Source organism: Microtus oregoni, unplaced genomic scaffold (genome assembly GCF_018167655.1).
Source record: "Microtus oregoni isolate MIOR12 unplaced genomic scaffold, Mior012 000173F_ref0000288, whole genome shotgun sequence".
Classification (NCBI taxonomy): Eukaryota; Metazoa; Chordata; class Mammalia; order Rodentia; family Cricetidae; genus Microtus; species Microtus oregoni.
This window is the reverse complement of record NW_024544829.1, coordinates 262,456-290,201: the sequence shown is the minus strand read 5'-3', so window position 1 is coordinate 290,201 and position 27,746 is coordinate 262,456. Positions and strand designations below refer to the sequence as shown.

Sequence of the window (27,746 nt, the reverse complement as noted above, 5' to 3'; positions counted from 1 at the left end):
TGCAGATCTGTGTGTTTACAAGCATTAAGTGCTCAGACGAATCACATGCATGTGCTTACATTCACTTGTGTGCAGTTCCCAGTGTGTTACATATCAGCACATATGTGCATGCTCACATACATGCAAGTTACAAGTGTGGTCACATGTTGGTACATAGTCATGTGTTCACATGTGCATTTGCTGAACATGATCATGCCAGCACATGCATATACTTTTCCTAGCATAGTCATCTTTGTGATATATGTTTGTTTACCTGTGTACAGTTCTATATGTGGTCATATGTCAGTATTTATGTACATGTTCACGTTCATGTAGTTCTCAAATATATTAGTATGTATATATATATGTTCACTTGTGTACAGCTGGATTTTTTTTTGTTTGTTTGAGACAGGGTTTCTCTGTGTAGCTCTGGCTGTCCTGGAGCTTGCTCTGTAGCCCATGCTAGCTTAGAACTTAGACATCTGCCTACTTCTGCCTCCTGAGTGCTGGGAATAAAAGTGTGTGCCACCATGCCCAGCGTGTTGTGTGCAGTTCTGGATGGTGGGAATATGTTGGATCATATTGTGAGTGTTCACATACAGGCAGTCCTAGGTGTGACTTATTACATCTTAACACATACGTGCTATTCACCCCTATACACTTTGTGAGTACAGTAAGATGCCAGTGCATATGATTGTGTCCACACAAGTGCAGTTCCCAAGCATGGCCACTTGGTGGTGTATGTGCGTGGTTACACACTGGCAGTTCCTGAGCAAGGTCATATGTTGGCACATGGTGTATTCACATGCATGAAAATCCCGAGTCCTGGCATATGTTGGTACATATGCATGTGGTCACTTGTGTAGTTCTGAGCATGAGTGGTCATATGCTAGTGCGTATGTGCGTGTTCACATGTGTACTGTTCCTGATCATTGGAATAGGTTGGTGCATATGCAAATGTTCACATATGTGGAGTCCCCTGTGGTTGCATGTGGGTGCATATGTAGTGTTCATATGTGTACAATTCCCAAGTGCAGTCACATATTGGTGTACATGTGTATGCTCACCTACATGCAGTCCTATACAAGGCCATGTCAGTGAATGTATATAGTGTTCACATATGTGTATTTCCTGACCATGTTTATATGTTGGCACATAGGCACATGTTCAGATGTGTGCACTTCTTGGGTTTGCCGGCTAGTATTTTGGTGTGTGTGTGTGTGTGTGTGTGTGTGTGTGTTTTCTTTCAACTGGACGCGTGCTAGAGTTATTTGAGAGGAAGGAACCTCAATTGAGAAAATGCTCCCATAAGATTGGGTTGTAGTCAGGCCTGTAGTCCATTTTTTAAGTTAGTGATTGATGAGGGAGTGTCCAACCAGTTGTGGGTGGTGTAGTCCCGGGAGTGGTGGTCCTGGGTTCTGTAAGAAAGCAGGCTGAGCAAGCCAGTAAGCAGCACCCCTCCATGGCATCTGCATCAGCTCCTGTCTCCAAGTTCCTCCAGTTTGAGGTCCTGCCTTGGCTTCCCTCAAGGGATGGTGACTCAGGAGATGTAAGTAACCAAATCAGCCCTTTCTTCCCCAAGTGGCTTTTGGTCATGGTGTTTATCTCAGCAGGAGAAAAACTAAAACACTAGACAGAGTGGCATATATATGCATGTTCATGTGTATGTACTTTCCGGGTATGGTCACACATCAGTGCATCTATGCATGTTCATATATATGGTCATATGTCAGTGTATATGTGTGTTTTCATGTGAATGCAATTCCTATTATTATATGTCAATGCATAAGGACATGTCCATATGTGGGCAGTTTCTCATCATGGTCACGTGTCAGTACAGATGTATGTTTTCTCATGTTTACAGTTACTGAGCATGAACATATACAGACACATGCACTTTCCAAGCATGGTCATATATGAGAGTATTCTCATGTGTGCATGTGAGAGTATTCTCATGTGTGCCGTTCCTGTTTGTGTTAATGTACGTGAATATGCGTATGTTACAAGGCATAAACGTAAAATGCATTAATAGTTTTTTATTCTTAACCCAATTTAAATTATTTGTTAAAGACTTGAGGCATAACATATACCTGCTTCTGCCTCCACTCCTGGCTTAAGCATTTCCTTTTTTGAATGTCTGTGAGGCATCAAAAGTAGGGTAAAATGTCCAGAGCAGGATGAAGTTTGGCATTTATGACTCAGATGATTATTTTTAAATATATCATTATGATGTAACACATTAAGATTATCTGTAAACTCTTAAAATGTCTTGGTCAGCCTTAAAGTATTTTTTGTTTGTTTATTTTTGCTGCCACATGGAAGAATGATTTATTAGAACAAATTTCATGACAAATCATATAAAATAACTATTTTCAGAAAGACCTCCACAAGACCACCTGAGAACAATGTACAGCAATACCTTCCAGAAGCCAGGCAATTAGGATACCAACGCCAGGTCGAAGGCTGGAGGGACAACGGAACTAAATGTGAGGAGGTACACCAATTTGTGCATTGAAAAAACAATTGTACAGTGCTGACCAGGGCTGGGAGGCTGGACAGCCATTTACTATGGGAGCAGGCTGTGGGCAATGTGTGGGACATGTGGGGGAGCAGCCAACAGGCTGGGCTGGCACCTCCTCCAGACAAATGCATGTAAACATCAGGTGGGCTAGGCAGAGGCCACAGGACCCGTGTATGACACTCTATCAGCTAAGTGTAAACAGAGACCCATGCTACCTCCGAGGGCTCTGGGTCTCCCACCACAGCTACCTCTCCCCAAGCAGACAGTCCTGATCAGGAGCAACACCCCCAGCACATCTGGCAGGGCATAGAGCACACCCATGCCAGCCTGGTTGATATGGGACATTCTTCATCCCATCTCAGCCAATGGGCTCTTTGGCTTAGTGCCTCCAGAAACATCAGCAAGGGACAGCAGCTGGGCAGCAGCTGGGCAGCCACACTCTGCTCACCTGGCAGGCCCCAGCCGAACAAATCCTGAGAAAGCAGAACCAGTAGTGGGCCTGTCCCTGCCAGGCCCCCACAGAGGATCAGGCCACAGGAATCTCCTGCAGTCACCACTTCGTGCCCACACACAAAGCCAGGAGCTTCCAAATCTTTTTTGAAGTGTTTTTTTTAAATGACAATAAAAAATATGCCCAGGGTTTTCTCTTACATAGGCTTGGCTAAGACATGGCTCTTGAAAAACTCATTGGTTTTTTAAAAGGCAGTAGTTGTATAAATATTCTTAAAACCTTTAAAAAAATTTTTTTTTGATTTTTCGAGACAAGGTTTCTCTGTGGCTTTTGGTTCCTGTCCTGGAACTAGCTCTTGTAGACCAGGCTGGCCTCGAACTCACAGAGATCTGCCTGCCTCTGCCTCCCGAGTGCTGGGATTAAAGGCGTGCGCCACCAACGCCCGGCTAAAAATTTTTTAGTGTTTTAAAATTGTATTTATATGCATATTCACATACAAAACTTATCTAAAAGCACAGAGGTGAGTTATTCTCTTAATCTTTGGAATAAGGAGTTTAGTATTTCAAAGGGGGACAATTAATAGATATATCCTAGAGTATGAGAACTCTTCTCTTAAAGTTAATTTTTACCCTCAATTAGTAGGGACCATGTTGTAGAACCAGAATTGAGATAAGGATCAAGGAGCTAACATCTTTATCAGAATTGTATGATTATGTATATATTGTTTTTTTAAAAAAATAAATTTAAAGACTCATTCTAATTGTTTCAAAGAAATGTTTAAGACCATTGGCCATCTCTGTAAATGTATTCCTTTGTAGTTTGTCATTTTGTTCCTAAAATTTTAACTTTACTATAAGCCAAAATGAAGTTGGGCCAAGTTAATTAATAACTTTAGTTTACATGAACACTTATTTTTGTTTTTATTTATTCTCTCTTACAATATATTCTTACTATTCCTCCCAGTCCTTCCCCCACCTCCCTGCTCCCCAGAACCAGGTCTTCCGTCTTCCCCCAGAAAAGACTAGGCCTCCCAGGGACATCAACCGAACGTGGCACAACAAGATACGATAAAACCAGGCACAAACTCTCACATCAAAGCTGGGCAAGGCAACCCAGTAGGAGGAAAAGGATCCTGAGAGCAGACAGAAGAGTCAGAGACACCACCACTCCCACAAAACCACTAAGGTAGCAGCCATAACGTACTCAGAGGACCTAGCACAGACCTGTGTAGGCTTTGCGATCTCTGTGATTCCCCATGACCTCTTCTTAGTTGTTTCTGTGGGCCATGTTCTCCTGGTGTCCTTGGTCCCTCTGACACCCGCTATTCCTCCCCATCTTCTGTGGTTTCTCGAACTTCAAGGGAGGGACCTTATGGAGATCTCATTTGGGCTCTCTCTCTATCTAGTGTTTGACTGTGGGTCTCTGCATTTGCTCCCTTCAGCTGCTGGGTGAAGCCTCTCTGATGAAAACTGAACTATGAACCAATCTGATTTGTGAGTATAGCAGAATATCATTCGGAATCATATTACTGGTTTTTTTTTTTTGTCCAGTCACATTTGGGAACACTTACTTATAAACCAATCTTGTATTGAGTAAATTATGTTGAAAAAAATCACATTTAGACAATGTATATATTTATAATCATACATAAGATATTTTTATCCAAGATGTTATTGTTTGTTGGGATTACACTTTTTTCCTTTCCTGTCTCTGATCCAATCCTTCCTTCATCTCTTCCCTCTCACCATAACTTCCAAAATTTTCTATAATTTTCTGCTACTATTGATGGTACACAGCCAATAAGTTCCTCAATTTCTGTGGGAGCTTTTTCCCTCTGTGGTCCTTTGATGGCCGATCATTATGAAACATCTCTCTAGAGACCAAATGTTTTCATCTTCATGTTTCTTAATATTGAGAGATGAAATGAAAATCCTTGTTCCTCACTATCTCCTCCAAAATATCTTGCACACACACGTGTGCACAAGCAAACACACACACACACACACACACACACACACACACACACACACACAGGATCATGTAAATTGGATATTCCTTTTTTCTATACTTTGACCATCATATTCTGAGTACTTTCATTTCATTTTCTATCTGGCTCTGTCTCTCATTTCTACCCAAAAGGTAGATCCTAGTTTCATTTTTGTTTTTGTGAGAAAATATCCTGAGAAAAACTGAGGCAGAGAAAGGGTGACTCAGCTCACAATTCTGGGTTCCAGTCTAACATGGCAGGCAAGTCACAGGGGCAGGAGCTTGGCACATCCAACATGCATGATTGCTTATGTTCAATTTGATTTTTCCACACTATACAGTTCAGGACTATCTGAAGTATATTGTAATCCATGTAAATTTTATAACACAGTGAGCTGGGCAATATTATACCAAGTTACAGGTGTTGGGGAATATGTTACAGTTGTAGAGTTGGAGAGATATCCTGACTTATTGGGAAGCCAGGTTATACTTCGAGCCACAATAGGACAGCTCAGCCCTAGAGGAAGTCAGGCTACCTGGAGCTGGGGTGCAATGGGGAATGTTCTCCCAGCAGGATATATAGTGATCCTACTCTTCTCCTGGAGAGCAGCTATAGCTGAGCTCTGCTCTGCTCCCTTAAGGGAGCGTCCTAGCAGGGCTATCTGCTTCTTCTCCTTCTCCAGCCCAAGATGTTTCTTCTCTTGCTAACACTCTGCTAAAGGGGAAGCCCCTACTCCTTTGAAAACTTGTTACTTTTTTCTGCCCAGCCTTGCTCAGCCCCCTTTAAGGAGTATCCCAGCAAGGTTCTGTGCTGCTCCACCTTGCTGAGGCCCCCTAGGGGGCATCTCAGCAAGGTTTTTCAGCTCAGTCCCCTAAGGGACATCCCAGCCGGGTTCTTCTAGTCTGCGCAGGCAAATGAAGGTTGTCACCCAAGACTCTTTGGAGAAAGAAATTTATTTGGGAAGGAGGAGTCCAGGAGAGTGGCTGCCTCTGCCAGGGAGGGATAAATGGTAGCCTTTAACTGAAGGGGCAGAGAGGCTTATACAGGGCTTCTTAGGGGAGGAGTTTTCCCAGGGAGAAGAGGAATTGGTTAGTTTTTCCCTGCTCAGGGATTGGTAAGTTTAGTTTGGTCAGGGCAGAGATGGCTCAGACTTTATGGCCAAACTGTTTCTTTCACTGGTCCTTTTTAGCTTTTTGACTCTTAGGACCAGGGCATAGTTCTGTCTCTAACTCTTATTCTACGGACAAAGTGTGTTTCTTTCTTTGACACTAGTTTCAAAGTCAGGGCATGTTTCTTTGGTTCTGGGCTCAGGGATAAAGATGTTTCTTTCCTGGCTCAGGTCTCAGATCCAGAGTGTGTTTCTTTCACTGGCTCTGGGTTCAGAGTCAGGGTGCCCAGTGATTGGTCGGTTTCCTACCCTTTGATTGGTTGGTGCAGTTGGGCAGTTGGGGCAGAGATGGCTCTGCCGTCATGGTCAAACTGTGTTTCTTGCCCTGGTTCTTTTTAGCTTTTGGACTCTAATCTTAGGAGCAGGGCACATTTCTCTCACGGACGCTGATTCTAGGGACTGTGACACTAGTTTCAGAGCCAGGGCACACGCCTTTAGTCCTGGGTTTAGGGATAAAGATATTTCTCTCCCTGGCCCAGGTCTCAAAAACAGGGTGTGTTTCTTTCTCAGACTCTGGGTTCAGAGTCAGGGTGTTCAGTGATTGGTTGGTTTCCTACTCCAGTTGTCCCTTTTACCCTACAACAGGTCTGAAGACATGAGACAGAGTGGTTAAATGAGTTTTTCTGTGTCATAGCCTAAAAGTAGCAAACCTGTACAATGAAATTATTTTAAAGCACAGAGCTGCAGCCCCTGCTCTGTGTGACTTGTCCTCTCTAAAATATTCTCCTGTACTCATTTCCTTCCATTGATTTCTTTTTATAGAAAGTGCTAGGAATGTGTTTAGATTCTTCCGTATCCAAATCCACCTTGTCCTTTTGGTCTAGGGCAATATTATCTCTGGCCTGGGTTGATCTAGTAACATCTCTCATACTCCATACATCAATCCTTGCTGGTTTCATGCTTGTTGTAAATACTCCCATCTGCAAATAAATCATTTAAGAACAATATCAGTACTTGATATCTTTCATCATGTTGTGTTCCTATGTATCTTAATACGCATGCATATTTTTAAAGCTGTAGTGTATAGGACACATATGAAATAGCCAAGAGTTTCTACAAAGAGATCCACAGGTTATCATGGTAACCCAGAACACAGTTTTATTTTTTTAGTAAATCCTTCTCATTTTAATTGTTTGGATAGGAATATGCTATACCTTTTTCCCCACCCCCCTTCCACCCTCTGCCTTCCCACCCCTCTCCCCCTGTCCTTCATGCTCCCAATTTACTCAGATCTTGTCTTTTTTCCCCTTCCTAGACAGATCCATGTATGTCTCTCTTAGGGTCCTCTTTGTTACCTAGGTTCTCTGGTTGTCTTTTGCTTTATGTCTATTATCTACTTATGTGTGAGTACATATATTTGTCTTTCAGGGTCTGGGTTACCTCACTCAGGATGGCTTTTTTCTAGTTCCATTTGCCTGCAAATTTCAAGATGTCATTGTTTTCAGAACACAGAACATTTATCTATGCATCCCTAGATGCTGTGATAGTGGTACAGTGAACAGGGGGCACTAGACATTCATCTGCAATATTGATTGCCTTTCTTTTAATACATGCCCAGAAGTGGTATTGCTGGATCATAGGTTAGTTCTCGTGTTCCTTTTGTAAAGAGACTTGTGCTTTATATAATATTCCCGCCTACAAAACGTAACAGGGTGCATTGGTATTCCATACAATTAAGCACACTATCTGTGATACTGGCAGGGTAAGGCCTTTGTATGAAATCAAAAGGAAAAATGACTGTTCTCTAAAAGTCATCATGGATGTGGAAATGGCATTTAGCCTGGCAGGGTCAGGTGATAGGGATTATAATTTACCTTTTGCTCTTTTTTCCAAATCTTATTTTGCATTTATTTATGGGTGAGTACATGCCACAGTCCATGTGTGGAGGTCAGAGAACAGCGTGTAGCAGTCATGTGCTTCCGTCATGTGTGGCGTGGGGATTAAACGTGAATCATCAGGCTTGTCCACAGGCACTTCGCCCTGCTTAGCCGTCTCGTAGGGCCTCAGTTAGCTTCTAAATCCCATAATGACGTACAAACTGTCTTTTTCTTTTTTGTCCTCCTGTTAATTCATCTGTGCTGATAACAAAGTTTTATAGTCAAAACTAATATCTCTTATTAATAGTTAATAAAGGGGAAACAAATTCTTGTATCATCAAGAGGCTGGAATAATTGAATTTAGTTTGAAACTTAGAAGTTCTATTAGTAAGGATCAGAGACAATCAGACATATAAATGGCACATTACTCCAAGATGAATCTAGATTTGGGTAAAAACAGTGTTCCAGGGAAGTATAGAAAGGACAAAGGTTTCGAAGGGTTAAATAACACTGGGCATTTTTTTTTATCCTAAATGGGGAAAAAAAAAATCAAACAGGCTCTGACAATGCATGTCTCTGATTTTCTTTTATTTTGTCTACAAGCCTATGTCTGAGAACACTGCCTATATCTGAGAACCCTGATGGCTGCCAGGTTTGTTCGTGGCTTTAAGGATGGTAAAGGCCATTTGGAACATGAGTTTCCCACCTCATTCCAACATCTGGTTCTTTCAGTTCTTGCTAAAGACATGAATAGAGCTTTCTTTTTTTATTTTAGTTTTCCCTTTTATTGAAAATAGATTTTTTTCTCACATAAATAATATATCCTGATTACAGTTTCCCCTCCCTCTATTCCTCCAGGTTCTTCCCAGTTTCTAACCCATTTGGATCTGATTAGAAAAGAACAGGCTTCTAAGAGATAATACTTAAATATAACATAAAATATAATAAGATAAAACAAAAACTATCACTTTAGAATCTTACAAACAAGCAGAAGGAAAAGAGCCCACGAGAAGGCATAAAAATCATATCCACTTATTTGCCCACTTTGGAATCCTATAAAAACACTAAACTGGAAGCCATAATATATATGCAGAGGTTCTGGTACAGAACTCGTGCAGGCCACAGCTGTATGTGCTGCTTGAGTCTCTGAGTTTCTCTGCTCCAGTTACTTTAGAAGGCCTTCTTCTCCCAGGGTTGTCTAACTCCTCTGACTCTTCCACTCCTTTTGGGTCCTCAGGCTTGTCTGCAAGCACCCTTACCTGCGAGCCATCTCACCGCTCCTCAGTTATCTTCTGAACCCCATAATGATGTATGAACCATCATTTTCTGAGCCCTGACGGGAAGGATTTGATGGATGAACCCTATTTAGGACTGAGTGTTGTAAGGTCTCTCACTTTCTGTATAGTGTCGGACCGTGACTCTATTTGTTCTCTGCTGCAGGAGGAAGCTTCTCTGATGATGGCTGAATGAGGCAATGATTTATAAGTATAGCAGAATGTCATTAGGAGTCCTTTTGTCACCACCTCCCCTCCCTTCTTTTAGACAAGTAGTATTTGATTTTACCTTAGTCCCTGGGCTATTTAGTCTCTGGTTCTTGGTTACCCTAGTAGTATTGGTAGTAAGGGTTCAGTCTCATGGAGTCTAATCAGAATTTGGTTTGTTACTCCCACAAGCTTTGCGATACCATTGCCCTAGCATATCTTGCAGGCAGAACACTATTGTAGATCAGAGGGTTTATGGCTAGCTTAGTGTTTAGGTTTCTCTTTTGTTAGTCTGCAGAGTGCCTTCCCATAGCCAAGACACTAGAACATAGGAATGGAAGTTCTATGCAGGCACCAACTGGACCTCTCCATGTTCAGTGAGTTGTATGGGTGTTGTGTTTAGTAACAGGGCCTTGTCATCAGTTTGTGGAGAGCAACCTATTGTCTTAGCAACAGCCTGGGTTTGGGGGTTCCCTTTGGGACCCCTTTGGCCAACAACTCAACTCGATGTAATCCATTCCTGGTACTGGAAACTTCATTGGTAACAAGAAATGGCTAGTTAGGGCTCTGCTTCCCCCATGATTTAGCAGTTTCATTTAAATCACCTATATGTGTATATATATATATATGGAAGTTTCTACTGTATTAGGTTTCCATACCACCCCTTAGATGCTCCTTCATTTTAACTGTCTCTCCTCATACTCCCTTCCTCAACCCCTTCTTCTACTTTCCCCACTTGCTTCTCCAGTTCCAGCCCACCCCATCTATCCATAATGATCTAGTCTATTTCCCTTCCTTGTCTGTTTCTCTAGTCCCTTAATGTCTCTATACTTACCGTCTGAGGTTCTATGTTGTAGCGTGGTTGTCATTGATTTAACAGCTAATATCCAGATCTAAGTGAGTACAGTCGATATTTGTTTTCTGGGTCTGGGATACTTCACTCAGGATTATTTTTCCTAGTTCTACACATTTGCTGTTGTTGTTGTTCTTTTTAATGGCTGAGTAATACTCTACTGTGTTAATGTACCACATTTTCTTTCCCCTTTCTCCTTTCTCTCCTTAGTTAGCTGACAGTGAAGGGGCTTTTAATTGTGCACCAGGCTGCTTTACTAGGAGGAAAGAAAGTGACTTAGGATGTGCAGGTGGTAAGGAATTTGGAGGTCACAATTTGTACCAAGTCAGATCTGGTCACTCTTCCTCAACAAGGCAATTAAAAGAGTCAAACTAAAAGTGAAAAGCAGAAAAGGGAGAATTTACTCAATGGAGTCACATTGGAAAGGGGGACAAAGAAATACAGAAACCTCTTCACATCCAGTTTTAGGGCCTCCAAGTAAGGTCAAGGTTTAAAGAGAAAGCCAAGCAGTCCTGGCCAGTGTGTGGTCAAGGCCACTTGTGGCGGCTTCAGTCTCCTCCTATAAGGTGGTCTGACAAGTTGTTAGAACTGTGAAAATAATCTCTTTCCTAAGACAAGTTCCCTCTCTGCCTGGTGCCCTTTTCTTCTCCCAGCATGAGATTTTTTGGGGAAATTTTCATATTTTTAGGGTCTGTGTTCAACAGTCTGATAGCCAGATTGTGTCTCTTTATAATATCTTTATTTCTGCCAGATAGTTACATAGGGAATCAGGTTTTATGATGTTACCCCCAAACTAACCCCCCCCCCAAATGTGCTATTACATAGACCCAGGAGCAGAGTTCTAGGCAGTGTCTATTTCTGATGGGAGTATCATTCAGACATTTAGTAGGTTTCTGGGTAGAACAACAGAAGCCAAGGAACCCAGAACCCACATTTAACAGGATCCATCAGACACATGACAGACAAGGACCCCCACCCCCCAACTTTTAGGATGGATTTCAGCATAAATCTCCAGGAATGTTGTGGTGGGGACACAGACACATAGCTTCACTTGGTTATCTTTAACATTCTGAGCAGTTCCTCTAAGCTAGGGGCCTCCACTCAGGCCAGAGACTTTTGGTTTAAGACTGGAAGGAATTTTAGCACTTGTTTGTACAAAAACGTCACTTTAATGTAAACAGGGGAGTTAAAAGGAGAAAAAAGCTGCTCAAGGAAAACTGTAAGACACATAAGACACAAAGAAACAAGGGCAGAGAAAGAGATGAGTATTATGCCCAGTCCCTGGGGACCCCAAAAGGCCACCGGAGAGACTGACTCACCGAAATGCAAGAATAAGGCTTATTGTGTCCACATACAAGCTGGCAGGGACCTCGTCTGCGTAGCAGTGGCAAGAGGAGGTACCCTGCTCCACCAGAGGGCATTATTTAAAGGTAAAAGCCGGAGAAGTTACATTAGCAGAGTGTGGTGATGGTTTCACTCCTGATTGGCTCATGTCTAGGGACTTCTCAGAAATTTTATTTTCAAACCTCACCTGTTGCTTATCAAGTGTTCTTATCAGCTGACCTTTGGGTGGGGACATTCTGCTGTTATTTGTACTTTCTGGATGGCTACCCTGTTACTTTTACCCCTAGCCATTTCTGAAGACTGGAATGTTTTATGGAAAATAGCTTACACAAGACACAAGATGGAGCGTAGGACAAAATGGAGGAATTTTGGATCTTCAATGAGCAGGGAGCTGTTTTATCTTTAGTTTTGATATAAACTCAAATCTTAATTTGTTTTAGCATCTAATTTAACTCATGTAGTTATTTGAAAAGCTCTTTATTATGGATTAGCAGTTTTATCAGCATTTTACATTTGAATTAAAGCGAGCTATTTGTGTTTTTAGAAATTTTTATTGCCTAGGACTTTGTGTAAGTGTACGAGATAAAACCAGTTTGGAGGTAGTACATGTTATTTTATCTTTACTTCAACCTCTATAGTTTCCAAATATTTGCGAGTTAGTAAGTAGTTACATAAACTGGCTAGAATACCAGATGATGGTTTATCTTTAAGCATTCAAACACTTCCTCACTTTTGGAGAGAGAGAAAGAGAGTGGTGGAAGAAGAGAGAGGGAGGGAGGAGAGAGGTGGTAAAGTATCTCTTACGTGTAAAAGACTGGGACTTTTGCTGGACCTCACAGCTCGAGTTAATAATATACTTTGAGGTTACTTAAGACTGCTATCCTGCCTGTACTCAGCCTGTTTGTTTAACCTGCCTTTAAGAAAAGAGTGTAACCACCAACCTTGCTTGCCTTGCATTTTCCATGTAATCAACTTTTACAGCCTAAGCTAATGTATAGCCATAATGTTAAAATACACAGTTTTTCCATGCCCCTGACCTAGAGTAATATATGTGTACCATTTGCTGAAAGCAGCAAAAGTAGAGGTTAGAAGCCCTTTCTAAAATGAATAGCTACAATGGACACAACATTTGGACTGCCCAATAATGGTGCTTGTAATACTGTTGGTTCTCTGAGGTCGTTGACTTTGTGACTTAATCCCTTGTAAAACACCTGTAGGGATTCCTGTAAAGTGCCCCTCATTCCCTCCTCGTGAGGTGTTTCTGTCAGAGCTTCCACCAGCCCAAAAGCTAAGAATTTCAGCTGATAGTAGCTGAGACAGACAGTGCAGAATACCCCTGCTTTGCCATAATGTGCTGTTCTGCCAAAGTATTTGAGAAATGTTCTGATTTATGACTTTGTTTTGTTCCGTAACTAAAAACAGTGTTGGATTCAGAGTGCCCTGACTGAGTACTATAGTCCCAGGTCATGAGTACTTAGGTTTTGCTTAAGAGAGAACTATCTCATATTTGTTTTGAGGTGAGCACTGTGTGTTTTGTGTGAACACCTTACAGATCTAAAAAGCCCAAGGGGCAGTCACCCCCAAACACTTAACAGGAAAAGGGGTCATGAATTTGAGACAGAGTGGACAGTGGGAATGAGAGGAAAGGGAATGAGAGATATGATATAATTATATTTTAATTAAAAAAATTAAGATACATAAATTGATGGTGGGAGTGTAGCATGATTTTTTTATATTAGGTGTAGAACTCAAGTACTTGATCATGCTCCACTGCGTGCGCTCGCTCGCTCTCTCTGTCTCTCTCTCTCTCTCTCTGTGTGTGTGTGTGTGTGTGTGTGTGTGTGTGTGTGTGTGTGTGTGTGTGTGACATGTCTGAACTCTTGATCCTCCTGCCTCAAAGGTTCCACCTACTAGTTGAAAGGATGGTAGGTCAGAGGCAGAAGGGAGGCACTGATGGCTATGTAAGGGGACTGAGATAGTTTTGGCTGTGAGTTTATAACATTTCAGCTCTCCACAGTCATGAATTCAAACCATTCGGCCTTGCAGAAGTTATTTCTTCCCAGCAACTTTAGTTTACCGGGAGTTCAATGTCGGCTGGGCCACAGAGCTGAGGATAATTTGAACTCATGATCCTTTTGCTATCACCTCCCATGTGCTGGGATTATGGGTGCATGTCACTATGTTCAGCTTAAATATGTAAGATTTCATGTAAGAGACTATGATTTTAGAGGAATACTTTGTGACTGGGGACGTAGTTTCAGCGTCCGGGCCTATACGTGGAATGGGGAGGCCTTGGCATCAGTCTCTGGCACTAGGGAACATGATGAAAGAAACGTTCTCAGGATCATTCTGGCAGTCAGAAACTTCCCAGTATCTTTAACCGCTTTCAAAAGCTGGGACTCTTGACAGTTGCATGCCATACTCCTTCCCTAAGTAAATTTCCACCCTGCGTCAGCCCTGGTGTGGTCTGGCCTCACTGTCCTCTTTGCTGTGCGTCAGATGAATAGCCCTTAAACTTGAGTCACTCCGTTTTTCCCTTTGACATGACACCTTGCCCTGGATGATCTGAACAATCTGTCCACACTAAAATGTAGACAACGGCAGAGCATTCTGGAGCGCCACTGTCAGGTCACAATGCAAGGCCTCCCCCTCACTCTGTTCTGGTGTCTCCCTGCACCCCGAAGCATGTAAGCTTTGGTTCTTAGAAGTACATATTCAACCCTTAGTCACTTGATGGTATAATGGGTAGGATTATTTTTAAGCCCTGGAATCGGGAGAGTTTCTTTGCATCTTCAAACATGCAAGCAAAGGGTCCTGCAACAAAACAATTTTTAACATTCGAGTAGGAATTACACATAGGAAAAAATATGATGAGCTATTTGGAAAAATGTGTATATACACAGATGAAACAATGTAAAAATATATTCATATTTTTAAAACTAACAAAATAGGACGAAAATTTCTATGAAACTTAAGTTTTCAATGATGCACTTCTGTAGTTGCTTCTGTGAGCCACTGGCTATTTTGCAGGCAGCAAATGAGATTTTTAAAAGGTTGACGTTTCCTTACAAATCATTGCTTAAGTCAAAGGGTGCTGCAGTAGCTTGTCAGTGCTGTGGATTGGAGCTTAGAGGTTAAGTTGGGGTGACTGGTACGCCTAAGGAATGCTAACTTTACTCGGTTTCCTAATTTCCTTTGTCTTCGCAGCTTCCTTTGCTTTCTGGAGCACTAAACACAGAGAAAAGCTTAGAGATCATATTGGCCAGGGGATGCAACCTCTTTTGTTTATATAAGCAATGCTTTCTTAGGAGCAGGCCTCCCGCCCAGTTCAGATGCGTGCTGGCGACTGGCCACTCCTGGACAGCACAGAAAAGCACTGTCTCTTGTGCTGTCCAGGGCCTGGTTGCAGGTGGGGAGACTTTAGAATGGATAAGCAGAAGGCCCTTGAAAAGGAAAGACTGCAGTGGCAGCCTGCCCACTCTCGTGGGCTCAGAGGTAGGTTGTTAGGGTCCAGAAGTGAGGGCTGATGCTCACGACCTCACATGCGATCATTGTGCAGATCCAAAGCCCACCAATCCAGTGACTTACTGGCTTGTGTACTTCCTGTGTGTCTGGCATGGCCTGCTGCTGTTGCTATGGCTCCGAGGGCGGGACTAAAGGCTGCGTTTCCGGGCATGTTCTCCAGGCCGGTGCACTTAGTGCATGAAATCTTGTAGCCTCCGACCCCCTCATTTATGCCTCCTGTCTGCCACATCCTTTCTCACTTGGGCGGTGGGTAGAAGAAGGAAGGAAAGTTAGATTTTCGTTCCCTGTGGTTGGATCTGTTTTTTTCTTTCTCACCGGTAGATGGTAGTGCTGCTCCTTGCTGCCGCCTGCTGCCTGGCTTCTCCCCTCCCCCCGCCCTTTGTGCTTGAAAAAAAATGCGACGAAGTGCTGCTGTCTTTCCTTTTACCTGTTTCCTTTTGCCCCCCCCCCCTTTCTTTTTCTTCTCCCTTAAATGCTATAGATTCCATGGGATTTTCATGAGGGTTTTTTTCAGGGTTCTTTTTACTAAAACGCAATATCTGGTTTTGGGTAACTCCAACTACTCATATTTTCTCTTTATTAGTTGTCTTGGCATATAAGGATCTGATTTTGTATTGAGGCCATATACTGTTTGATTCATAGACATCAGTTAGCATCACTGTATAAAATTTGGAATCCAGATAAGGTATCCAGTCACCATGACCATAGTATCTTATAATTTTCCTTACAAGTTTTTCATTCCTAATGGTACGTTTTATTTTTCTTGAACTGTATTTTTCATACTTTGAAATCAATATTGAATATATTTATGAGGTGTGTGAAATTTTGTTTATTCATTTATTGTGTAATACTCAATGAAATATCTATTCATTATCACCACAAAAACATAACTCTTACCTCTAAGGGAAGAAGAGAGTTTATTATGGAGATGAGTAACCCTGACCCCGGAACATAGATTTGGGTTACCCTAAATCCCATGTTAAGATGTGGTGATGGTTTCATGAGATTTTATAGTAACAGACAAAGGAAATCCTAATTGAGGACCCTTTTCAAATGCATTCAGATAGCCAGATGTGAGAATTCTTTGAAGAAGCCTAGTCTGCAAAGGCTTATTGACTGTTTAAAACCTTGTGGGGTATAGTGGTGTCCGCCTTAATTCCAGCAATTGTGGGCATATCTCTGAGTTGGAGGCCAGCCTAGTCTACATAGTGAGTTCCAGGACTGTCAGGAGAACCCTGTCTCAAACAAACAAAGAAACAAAACAACTACCGCAGTGATGTGGAGAGGCTGGAATGTTGCCATTCCAGGACCTAATTACAGTTTATCTTGGGTGATCTTTAGCCTACTGAACGGCCTTTTCTTTCCCCTCCCTAGATCCACTATCCTGACAAACAGATAAAGCCAACCAAAGGGCGAGCAGTATTGTTAGGCGAGCAGTATTGTTCGGTGAGCAGTATTGTTCGGTGAGCAGTATTGTTCGGTGGGCAGTATTGTTCGGTGGGCAGTATTGTTCGGTGGGCAGTATTGTTCGGTGGGCAGTATTGTTCGGTGGGCAGTATTGTTCCGTGGGCAGTATTGTTCGGTGAGCAGTATTGTTCGGTGGGCAGTATTGTTCCGTGAGCAGTATTGTTCGGTGAGCAGTATTGTTCGGTGGGCAGTATTGTTCCGTGAGCAGTATTGTTTGGTGGACAGTATTGTTAGGTGGTATCGAAGGCCTACAGCAGGGGTCTCTCAATCTCGCTATAACCTGCCTGCATGATGTGCCCACTGATGTATTTGGAAAAGTATCTTGATTTTTGGATTTCTTCTGTCACAATAAAGTGATAAAGTGTATGAAACTGCTACCTCATTAGAACATGGTATTTTGGGGAGATCTAAATCTCTGTTCCTATGCCATGGCAACTCATATTTGACTCCAGAAAAACCACACTTTTTTTTTTTTAACTTTGAGGTGAGACCGGTTTCTTTCCTTGGCAGTGGTTATAGTGAGGGAGTGGAGAGGGAGTGGGGGAGCTCTACTCTAGACCTCGGGTACTGTTCTTAGCTTTGGGATTTACCTACTGGTCACAAGGATGTTGAATCACATCTATTGGGTGGAACTCTGTTTAGGAGTTGTGGTAGCCCAAGATAATTTGGCTTTGGTCCTGCAACATTCCAACTGTCCTTAGCTTTGTAGAGTGTTTAAAGTAGATGTGGATTTTCCCCTGAGCATTTTAGTTCACACCATTTATTATGGCTTTAGGATAGAAAAGTTGCAAATAATTTAAAAACAAAAGTGCATGTTAAACACAGTGAAATTCATATTGCATAGTGATTTCAGCTTTTTTTTTTTTTAAAAAAAATGAGGTTGGTAACACGAGATACTTTTCCTGTTTTATTTTTAAAAATATATGGTTGCACTATGTAGCCCTGGATGGCCTGAAATTCATTTTACAGTCCAGGCCTTGAATTCTTAGTTCTGGGAATAAATGCATGTACCGCCATGCCCTGCTTATCTGCCTTTTGAAACACAGTCATTGGCCGTTATTCACTTACTTACTTTAGTTCAGGCGTCGTCTATTATAGAAGAGTAGATGAACAGCACTTGAACATGGGTCAGCCACTACTGAGAGACTGGCCAGTACCTTCTGAGGGGACAGGAGGTGGCCTCCTCCCTTGGCAGATTGAAAGGGAGACAGATTCAGATCCCTAAACCTGGAGTTATGGAGATGGGGGCAAGGAGGCATCCAGTGTGGTCATAGACCCGATGAGGGAGAATCGCGTGGGAACTCTGGAGTGGGTACACTCACACAGAGAGAAGTCAGGCCTTGCAAAGCATTGTGGTTCTATTAGCATCCGCCAATCGAAACAGAGGCTATACATCTTGTGCCAGGCCAGACACATATGTACAGCAGTTCTCTGAAGTGCACAGCCTCTGGCATGTTTGAAAACGAGAGAAAAGAAGAATAGTAGGTATTTGCGATGCTTTTTGAAATGACCCTGAACACAATGCTGCCACACTTACACTTTGATGTATACCTCTAGAAAAGTAATATCTTTGTGTCTAACTTATTTGATTACTATAGTGATTCTTTATATAATTATGAAGTACCTTTCAGTGCCATGTAAATGCCAAGAAATCCACTAGTGATTTTGTAGCAATATTGACTTTTCTTAGAATAAAATGACAAACATTCAAAGGGAGATGTTCTTTCCTTCACAGAGATAATATAAATGCCGCAGTTCAACTTCCTTTCAGTTTGGTGTTGTTTGTACTTGTCACCAGTAATTTAATTCCTTGATGCCTTACATTAAGTTACCACACTGTACCTCTGCCTTGACAGGCTGGTCATTATTATAGCTTTCAGGGTTCACAGCTGGGTAGGGCTGTTAACAGCTTCTCTTTCCCAGAAGCCTGTGCAGTATCTTTCATTAGTATGAAAGCTAGCCAGTAGGGGGAAGCTTCCCACTCAGTACCAACTTGATTACTCGGAATCCTGTGGCTTTTCAGCTATTAGGCTCCGAATCCACAGTCTTCAGCACTTAGGCTCTTACCACTAAGTTCTAGTGGGCAACCAAGAGCAATGGCAGCAACCTGTATTGTTTGACAGATATCTGGAACAATCCAGACAAATAGCTTGAGGGCAGGGATTTCATGCCTGGGACTGCGGGATTTTATTTGGCAACCTCTGGCTTCTGGGAGAAACATTATCATTTCTGCAGGGCAACTCCAGTTCAACTATTTTCCTTTGCTTATATCAGTTTGCACACTAGTTAGTGAGGGCTCAACTTTTCTCACATCCTCACCAACCTGTGTTGTCACTTGTTTTCTTAGCCATTTCTGAATAGGATAGATTAAATCTAAATGTAATTTTAACTTGCATTTCCCTGATGGCTAAGTGTATTAAATACTTTAAAAAATATTCTCAACTATTTGTGTTTGTTCTTTAGATAGTGTTCTGTTCAGTTCCATAGCCAATTTTAAAATTGAGTTTGCTTTCTTGGTGTTTAATATTCTGAGTTCTTTATGTACCTTAGATACTAACTCTCTGTAACACGTACTTTTGAAGACTCATGCCTCTGTCCTCGGATTCTGTATGACCCCAGTTAATTGAAAGTTTATCTTGCAGTATAGACACCTTTTAAGTTGATGAAGTCCAACTTGTTGGTTGTTGCTTCTGTTTTGTGAGAGTCCTTGTCTGAGCCTATCCTGAAGTGTGTGTGCTCCCAGAAGTTTCAGAGTCTCGGGGCTCAGGGGTCACGTTAATATCTTTGATCCATTTGGAGTTGATTTTTACACACGCTGACAGATAAGAAGCAAATTTTAGCTACATTTAGATACCCAATTTTCACAACACCATTTGGTAAAGATGTTGTCTTTTCTCCAATGTCTAGTTTTGACATTTGTCAAAAATCAGGTGGCTGGGCTAGGGAGCCTGCATGGGGCTGGACTAGGCCTTCTGCATGTGTGTTTCGGTTGTGCGGCTTGGTCTACTTGTGGGACTCCTGGCAGTGGATACGGGACCTGTTTCTATTGCTGGGTTGTCTTGCTTAGCCTTAATACAAAGGGAGGAGCTTAAAGTCCTACCTGAACTTGATATGCCATGCTTTGTTGGTACTAATGGGAGGTCTGTCCTTTTCTGAACAGAGGTGATGGAGGGAAGGAGTTAAAGGAGAGATGGAGGGAAGGAATGGAGGGAGGGGGAGGGGAAACTGTAGTCAGGATGCAAAATAAATGAAAACATTCAGTTAATAAACAAATCAAAAAAATCAGGTGGCTATAGGTATATGTTCTTTCATCTGGTCTTCAGTTTGCCTGTTTATGTGTCAAGTACAATATTGTTTTCTTTACTGTGGCTCTGAAATCTTTGAAATCAGGCATGGTTATACCTCCAGTAGTGTGTGTATTGCTCAGGATTATTTGTGCTACTCAAGGTCATTTGTACTTCCATATGAAATTCAGATTGCATTTTCAATATCCATGAACAATTCCTCTGAAATTTTGGTGGCGATTACAATGAATTTGTAGATTGCTTTTGGTAGGATGGCCAATTTTTTGTTTTACAATATTAACCGTATTAATCAATCCATATTCATGGAGGTCTCTCCATCTTCTGGTGTCTTTTTAAATTTCTTCATTGTTTTAAAGTTTTCATTTTATAGATCTTTCATTTCCTTGATGTATTAGTTATTTTTCTGTTGCTGTGATTAAATACTACTCCCTAAAGTAACTTATGGAAGAAAGAATTTATTTTGGGTTTATGGTTCCACAGGGATAAAGAATCCATCATGGCAGGGAGGTATAGCAGCATCATGCATGGCAGCTGGAGCAGGAAGCTCACATCCTAGAGATAAGCAAGAGGCAGAGAGCAATTTGGAAGCAGGCCAAAACTTTAAGCTCTCAAAGCTTTACCACAGTAACATACTTTCTCCAACAAGGCCATACTTCAACCTCCCTGAACAGTGTCACCAACTGGGGACCAAGTATTCAAAACTCAGAGCCTATGGAGGACATTTCTTATTTAAACAGGCACAATTGGTTAGGTATTTTATTTATATAAGTTAAGGATATTGTGAAGGTATGTTTGCCTTTGGTATATAGCAAGGGCATTGATTTGTGTATGTTAATTTTTGTGGCCTGCCACCTTGCTGAAAGTGTTTGTCAGATCTAGGAGAATCTTTAGGGTCTTTTAGTTGCAGAAAAATTATATGCAAATAGTGATACTTGGACTTCTTTTCAATTCCTTCATTTGTCTTAATGCTCTAGCTAGTACTTTAAGTACTATGTAGAATTTGAGTGGGGAGCATGGATACCCTTGTTTTGTTCTGATTTCAGTTGAACTTAGTCCAACTTTCATCCATTTAGCTTTATGATGAATAACATATTATGTTGAGAAATAGTCCCTTCACCATAGTTTCTCCAGGGTGATTAGTGTTAGTTTTTGTACCAATTGAAACCATTATATATATATATATGTCTACATAAATGTATTTTATGGAATTTTAGGTAAATACAGCATAATATGATTCACTATTAATTTTCCAAATATTTGATGTTGTTTGTGCCCTCTTCTTCTGCATTGTTTTTCCTCCTCCTTTCCCAGTGAAAACTCCGCTCCTTGTTTTTCCAATTTCCCTCTTCATAGCACTCATGTCCTGCTATTTCCCTCTCTAGGGATCATCCGCCACCACATGTGCTTCTTAAAATTCCTGGTTACTGCAATTATTCAAGGTTACATAGTCACATCTGAAGATTTGGATCTAGGAATCACAGATAACAGAGAACACGCAGTGTGCGTCTTTCTGGTCTGAGTTACTCCTCTCAATATATTATTTTATAGTTCCATTTGCTGCAAATTTCACGATTTAATTTTTCATTACATATAGTGTCTACATTTTCATTATTCATTCATCAGTTACAGACATTTAGGATTTCCTACCTGTCTTAGTTAGGGTTTCTATTGCTGTGAATAGATACAATAACCACAGCAACTCTAATAAAGGAAAACATTTAATCGGGGCTGGCTTATAGTTTCAGAGGTTTAGACCATTATCTTTGTGATGGTGTACAAGCAGACATGGTGCTGGAGAAGGAACTGAGAGTTCTAGATCTTGATCCATAGGCAGCAGAATCAACTGTGTCCCACACTGGGCATAGCTTGAGCATATGAGACTTCAAGTCCAAGCTCCACAGTGAGACACTTCCTCCAACAAGGCCACACCTCCTAATGCCACTCCCTTTGGGCCAAGTATTCAAAGACATGAGTCTATGGGGGCATACCTATTCAAATCATTACCCTAGCTATTGTGTATAGAGCAACAGTGAACAAGGCTGAGCAAGCATTCATGGGCCAGGATGTTGAGGTTTTTGGACATATGCCAAGGGGTGCTGTAGTTTTATAATATGTTAGACTTATTTTTAGACTTGTGAGAATTCTTAAAATTGTTTCCAGAGTGGCTTTACCAGTTTTGAATCCCCCCAACAGTGAATGAGGGTTCCCTTTTCTTAAATTCCTCACAGGTATTTGTTGTTGGTTGTTTTGTTGATTCTAACTATTCTGACTGGGGTAAGATGAAATCAGAGCTATAATTTGAATTCCCCTAGTTACTAAGATTGTGAACATTTTAAGCCATATTCATTCATTGTGAGAATTCTGTTCAGATTCATAGTCTATTTTAATTGCTCATTTGTTTTGGTAACTCTTTAGATTCTTTATGTATTTGGGGTATTAATCCTCGGTCAGATGTTTAGCTGAGTTTCTTCTCCAACCAATTGGTTATTTTCATAACTGTACAGAATCTCTTTAGTTTTATGAGGTGCCACTTGTCAGTTTTGGGCCTTCATTTCTGGGCAAAGGGAGTCCTTTTCAGAAAGTCATTTCCTGCACCTAGCTCTTGTAGGATATGCCCCAACTTTCTTCTATATGTTTCAGCATTTCAGGTTTCATACTGAGTTCTTTGATTCACTAGGAACTTTTTTTTTTTGACCAGGGTGATAGATACGAGTCTAATCTCATTCTTCTGCATGTTTTTCCAGCACCATTTGTTGAAGAGGCCGTCTTTGTCCAGGGTGTTTCTGGCATCTTTGTTGTAATGGAGATGTGACAGCTGTCTAGGGGATTGATGAATTTGCTCCCTGACACGAACAAAGAATTGAATGACTAGGAAGACAGAAGACACAGCTTTATCCTGTCAAGATGGGAGAAGTCTAAAGCTGGAAGTCTATTAAACAGAGGCTGACTTGGGTACTTTACAGTTCCTCTTCTTTCCCCTATTGGTCCTGTATAGATACCTGTCCCCCTCCCCGACTTTCTAGTGATTTCTCCTCATGGAGTCCTCTGGGAACAAAAAGTAGCCCTCTCACAGAGCCTACTTTTGTTTTTCTTGTCCCTCTAACTATGCTTAATACCCTGTGGTTTGAATAAGTATGGTCCCCATAAGCTCATATTTGAAAGCTTAATCACCAGGGAGTGGCAACTATTCAAAAGGATTATAAGGATTAGGAAGTGTGGCCTTGTTGGAAGAAGTGTATCACTGGGGGTGGGTGTTGAGGTTTCAAAGGCCCATGCCAGGCCCAGTGTTCCTCTTTCTGCCTACAGATAAGGATATTGCTCTCAGGTACTGCTCCAGTGCTTGTCTGTATGGTGTCTTGCTCCCTACTATGGTGACTTTGGACTAAACCTCTCAAACTATAAAGGAGCTCCCAACTAAATGTCTTCCCTTCTAAGAGTTGCCCTGGTCATGGTGGCCCTGGATAGCAATAGAACAATGAGTAAGACATACCACCCCCTCAGAGATTGATACTGCCTGCTGTTGGAGGAGTGGGTATTGACTGTTCTACTTACTTTCTGCTCAGAGGAAGTGGAATCTAGGGGGGGTCAGTGTAATGGAAAAATTAAAAATGCTGCAGATCCCCAAGCAGTGGCAGCAGGCCATGTGGCAGCAGGCAGTGGGCCCTGGGAGCAGCCAGTCCCAGGCAGGGACAGCTGCAGGTCCCTGAGCTGTGACTGGTCCTGGGCAGGGAGACACACGGTGGCGGGCGACAGAGACATGGATAGGCATACCATGCAGAGTGAGGTTGGATATTTATTTGGGGATTATGGAAGGGAAGAGGGAGAAGGGGAGAGGGGAGAGAGAGAAGAAAGAGGGGAGAGAAAGAAGGGGAAGGGGAAAAGTGGGAAGAGGCAGAAGCTGCCTCTTTGAGAGGGAGACTGGAAAGAGAGAAGGAACTCAGGCTAGAAGCTGATGAAGATCAGCCTGTTTCAACAAACAGGGGAGGGAGTGGGCGTGGCTTGTCTCTTAAAGAGACAGAATAGATCATTACAGTCAGTCCAAGTGAGGGGTGGTCCAGGGTGCTGTGGCCAAATTCTAGTGGGCAGTGTATCTGGGGCTTCATCTGTAGGACCTCTGTCTTCATCTGTAGCTGGTATATGTATCTATATATGTGAATAATTTCAGTGAAGTTATATCACTTGGGGTACTAATTGTTTGGGTTAAAGCCTCATTCCAGTCCCTGGCAGATTATCCCTATACCCAAAGAGTCTGGGATGTTCGGGTGGAAGCCTCACCCTAGCCCCTGGCATCCATATATCCAAAGAGTCTGGAATGTCTGGGTGGAAGTTTCATCCCAAGCCTCCTCCCTTGGGAGTTGCCTTAGCCCAGACTCCACCTCCAAGACAGCCTGCCAAATGATGACCCCCTCCCCAGAGATGCTCAAGACCACTCCCACAGGGTATTTAAACTGCCCCTCAGAGAGCAAACACGTGGTTTTCTAGTCTTCCTTCCCCAGCTCCTCTCTAGGAGAATGGAAATCCATCTTGGAGTATTGGTATCCGTTAAACCTTGGTCTTTTCTAATTCAGTTTGATTTGGTCTGATTCAGATTATTGCATTAGCAGAGAGAGACTTACCGGGGTCAGAAACTTTTCACTAATGCTTCCTCGAAGAACCATAGACCAAAAATCCCCACCCCCAGTACAAAGTCTGAGAAATCTCCTTTCCTGTTGTTGTTCAGGGGAGTCCAAGACACTCCCAAAACAATATAGGCTATTGCTATTGTCTTTGCCCCCATGAAGTAAATTCCTAGTGTTGACGACTCTTTGCTCTTCAGACACAGGACTTAGAGGATTTGAGCTGAAGCTGACCTGAAAGCCTCTTCCCTGAGGACTAGCTTTCCCAGTAATGGAAGGCGCTGTACAAGCTGCTGGAAGAGGGAAGCCGTCAACTGTCCTACTAGTCTGTGAGGCCTATGACCAAAGCATGAGCAGCATTGGTAAGATCTAGAAATATAATAGTGACAGTTATATTTTGGTGGCAGCCAGCGGCTGTCTAATTGGACTTATGGCTCCGGTAAACAGTGGGAAATCATGCCTGGTACTGGAAACTCAACCAACTTCCTGTTGCTAATGAGCTCATGGATCTTCAAGTAGAACCTACTGGTGCCATATCTGGTAACAGTAATTAACCTAACTGCATTCTGAATATTTGTCCTTATACCCACAGATATGTGTAGCTCTCACCCCTCATCAAAGACGCTTCCCTTTACAAAAGACAGAGACAATCCAGAAAACCCCAGTGGTCACAGTGCAGAGAACAAGTGATGGTAGGTGCCAACCTGAACTGATCCATCTACCTAAAACCCCCAACTCTAAAGTTCATGGAACATCAGAGAGGGCACGGAAATTTCAAGAGTCTGAGGACAGGTAAGTTTGCTGTGAGATCGTGTCTACTAGAAGTGACAGGGAAGTTACAACCATGATACCAGCAAAAATATGGCTGCCCAAATGAACCCGAATAATGACTACACCAATAGGCATGCTTACTTTAAAGGGGGAAATGTCATGGGACCGTACCCCTAGACAAAGAACTGCAGGCACCTGAGAATGCTAAAAAAGGGAGAATTAGTCTCCCCAGGACTGAACCTCCCAATCTCTTATCCACAAGGGGTCAACCCTGAAAATCATATATATACAAGTAACATTACATAGACTCAGAAGATTTATTTATATATTTATGTATGTACACATACATGTACATATGTAAATATATATTTATGTATATGAAAGAATAATAAAGAAAAAGGGCCATGAATTTGAGAGAGAGTTAGGGACAGACATGAGAGGGGCTGGAGAGAGGAGGAGGAAATGATGTAATTATATTAGATTTTTAAAACTTGCTTAAAAAAAACCAAAAAGAAAGAAAAAGCATGATAGAGATGAAGCTCATCTCATGACCCTATCTCTCGCATCACTTTGTGGTCTGCCTTAGCGGCCACATAGAGTCAAATAGTCCTTTGTATGCCTATAGATTTAGAACTTGTGTAGTTATTGATGTCTATAAACATACAAAGTTTTGCTTGTGTGTGAACTTTACATAAAAGGAAGTAAGGAAAAATGAAACAGAATTCAGAACAATATATCTTAAACAATTTCAATTATTAAACTGCCTCTTTTCTGTCCATCTTTCCCACCTCCCTCCCTTCCTTTCCTTTTCTCTGTGCATCCATACTTTCCCCCCATTCTCAATTTCTTGCTGCCTTACTCTTTGCTTAGTGATGTGGAAATAGTTGTGTGGTTGTTCACCTGTTTTCTTCATTGGTATCCTCTTGTGCCAATGGAACACTTCTGTGCCAAATCCCTGTGACTTAGGAAAAGGCACTGGCAGCGGCATAGAGGTTTGCTGAAATGTCTGCATATGCCAAAGATCCTGACAAGTACTTAAGAGATACTGACTGACTTTGGACAGGATCCTGTTGCATTTTCCCATTTTCCCAGGGTTGAAGTGTGCATCTTGACTGTCTCTTGAGAGCATGTTGGCATCAGGAAAGGTATGAGCATCGGTCTCTGCAAGACTCGGAATATCTAACGGAGATAGTGCCTACAGAAAGCAGGTATGCTCTGCGCTGGCTGCTTACTGTTTCTGCCCTTTGTCTACATGGATCTCGTGATGTGGACATGGAGTCATTGCGCTAGAGTGGGGTATGTTCGTGTTTTTGAGGTGAGTAAGGACATGTCTTCGGTCTAGTACAAAATAGCCCATTGAGCAGCACATGACAGTGAAAAGGTTGAGGTCAGTGCTTACCTTTGTTGAGCTGTGCATCCTTCCTCATCCCATGTGTGGAACCGGGGTCAGGTCACTATGGGGGAGCAGCTGTCCAGAAAATAGGGTTTGCTGAACTAATTTTGGGCAGTTGAAAGTGCCACATTATTGCTGCAATGAGTGGAGACAGCGGAGTGTGGCTTTCTGTCTGCTTTCAGCTCTCTCTTCCAGGTGATTCTGCTTTTTTGTTGCAGTACCAGCAAGAATGAAGAAGGAGGTAATGTCTGGCCTTCCAGTGGGACAGATTGGAAGCAATAGAGATACAGTAATCTAAAACATATTAGAAGATACTTTCTGAGAGCAATCTTAGGTTATTCTTAAAGATACTCACTAGAAAATTCATTGGCATACATTTCTATTTGACTTATTTTGCTGCTGTAATTAAGAAAAATTTCTAACAACAGGTATGCAGTGATGTCAAACAGAAACCCCTTTTGATATTACCAAACGAAAGTCAAAAAATGCTCCTCCTTCCCCTGGACTTCTTGATTCCCTTTGGTGTGTTCCACCCTAGAGTAACATGGCACCAAACAGACAGTTCCTTGGCATCCAGGAATTTTATGTTCTATTATGTGTGTGTGTCTATTTATAGATCTGTATACAATTGGTGGGAATTTTATACATAGCTACAATGAAAGATAATTATGTGTGATCCTCAGTTTCCTTCTCCAACTTCTGTCATGTTCCCCCAGCCCCCAGCACGCCCCCTCTTAACTTCATGTCTTCTTTTTTGTAACCCTCTCAGCCCAGTTATTGCTCCCTAAAGGAAACCTAGCAGTAAAAACCCTCAAAAAGCAACGGTTCTCCTTCTCCCCGCAGCTGTTGGCTGTCAATAGCGTTTCTTCTTTAAGGAGAGAATCCAGAAGAGCACCCCTCTCTGGGTGTGGGCTGACTTGATCTTCTGCAGGTACACACAGCTTATGTCAGTTCATGACTCTGGTCACCACGTCATGTCCAGAAGACAGCATGTTTTGCAGTGGCAGCAGTCAATGAGGAGATGCAAGATCGGTCAGAGTGCTCAGAGGAAGACTGCTCTGTTTCAGA

At 42.1% G+C, this 27,746-nt stretch overlaps 1 long non-coding RNA gene across 1 annotated transcript; it reads left to right on the top strand.

The window, feature by feature from the left end:
- Positions 1 to 3,989: 3,989 nt before the first annotated feature.
- LOC121445317 lies at positions 3,990 to 27,746 on the top strand. Its single transcript, XR_005973911.1, has 6 exons — positions 3,990 to 4,136; positions 4,393 to 4,444; positions 22,643 to 22,850; positions 24,715 to 24,876; positions 25,107 to 25,206; positions 26,378 to 27,746. It is a non-coding gene; the product is annotated as an uncharacterized LOC121445317 (long non-coding RNA).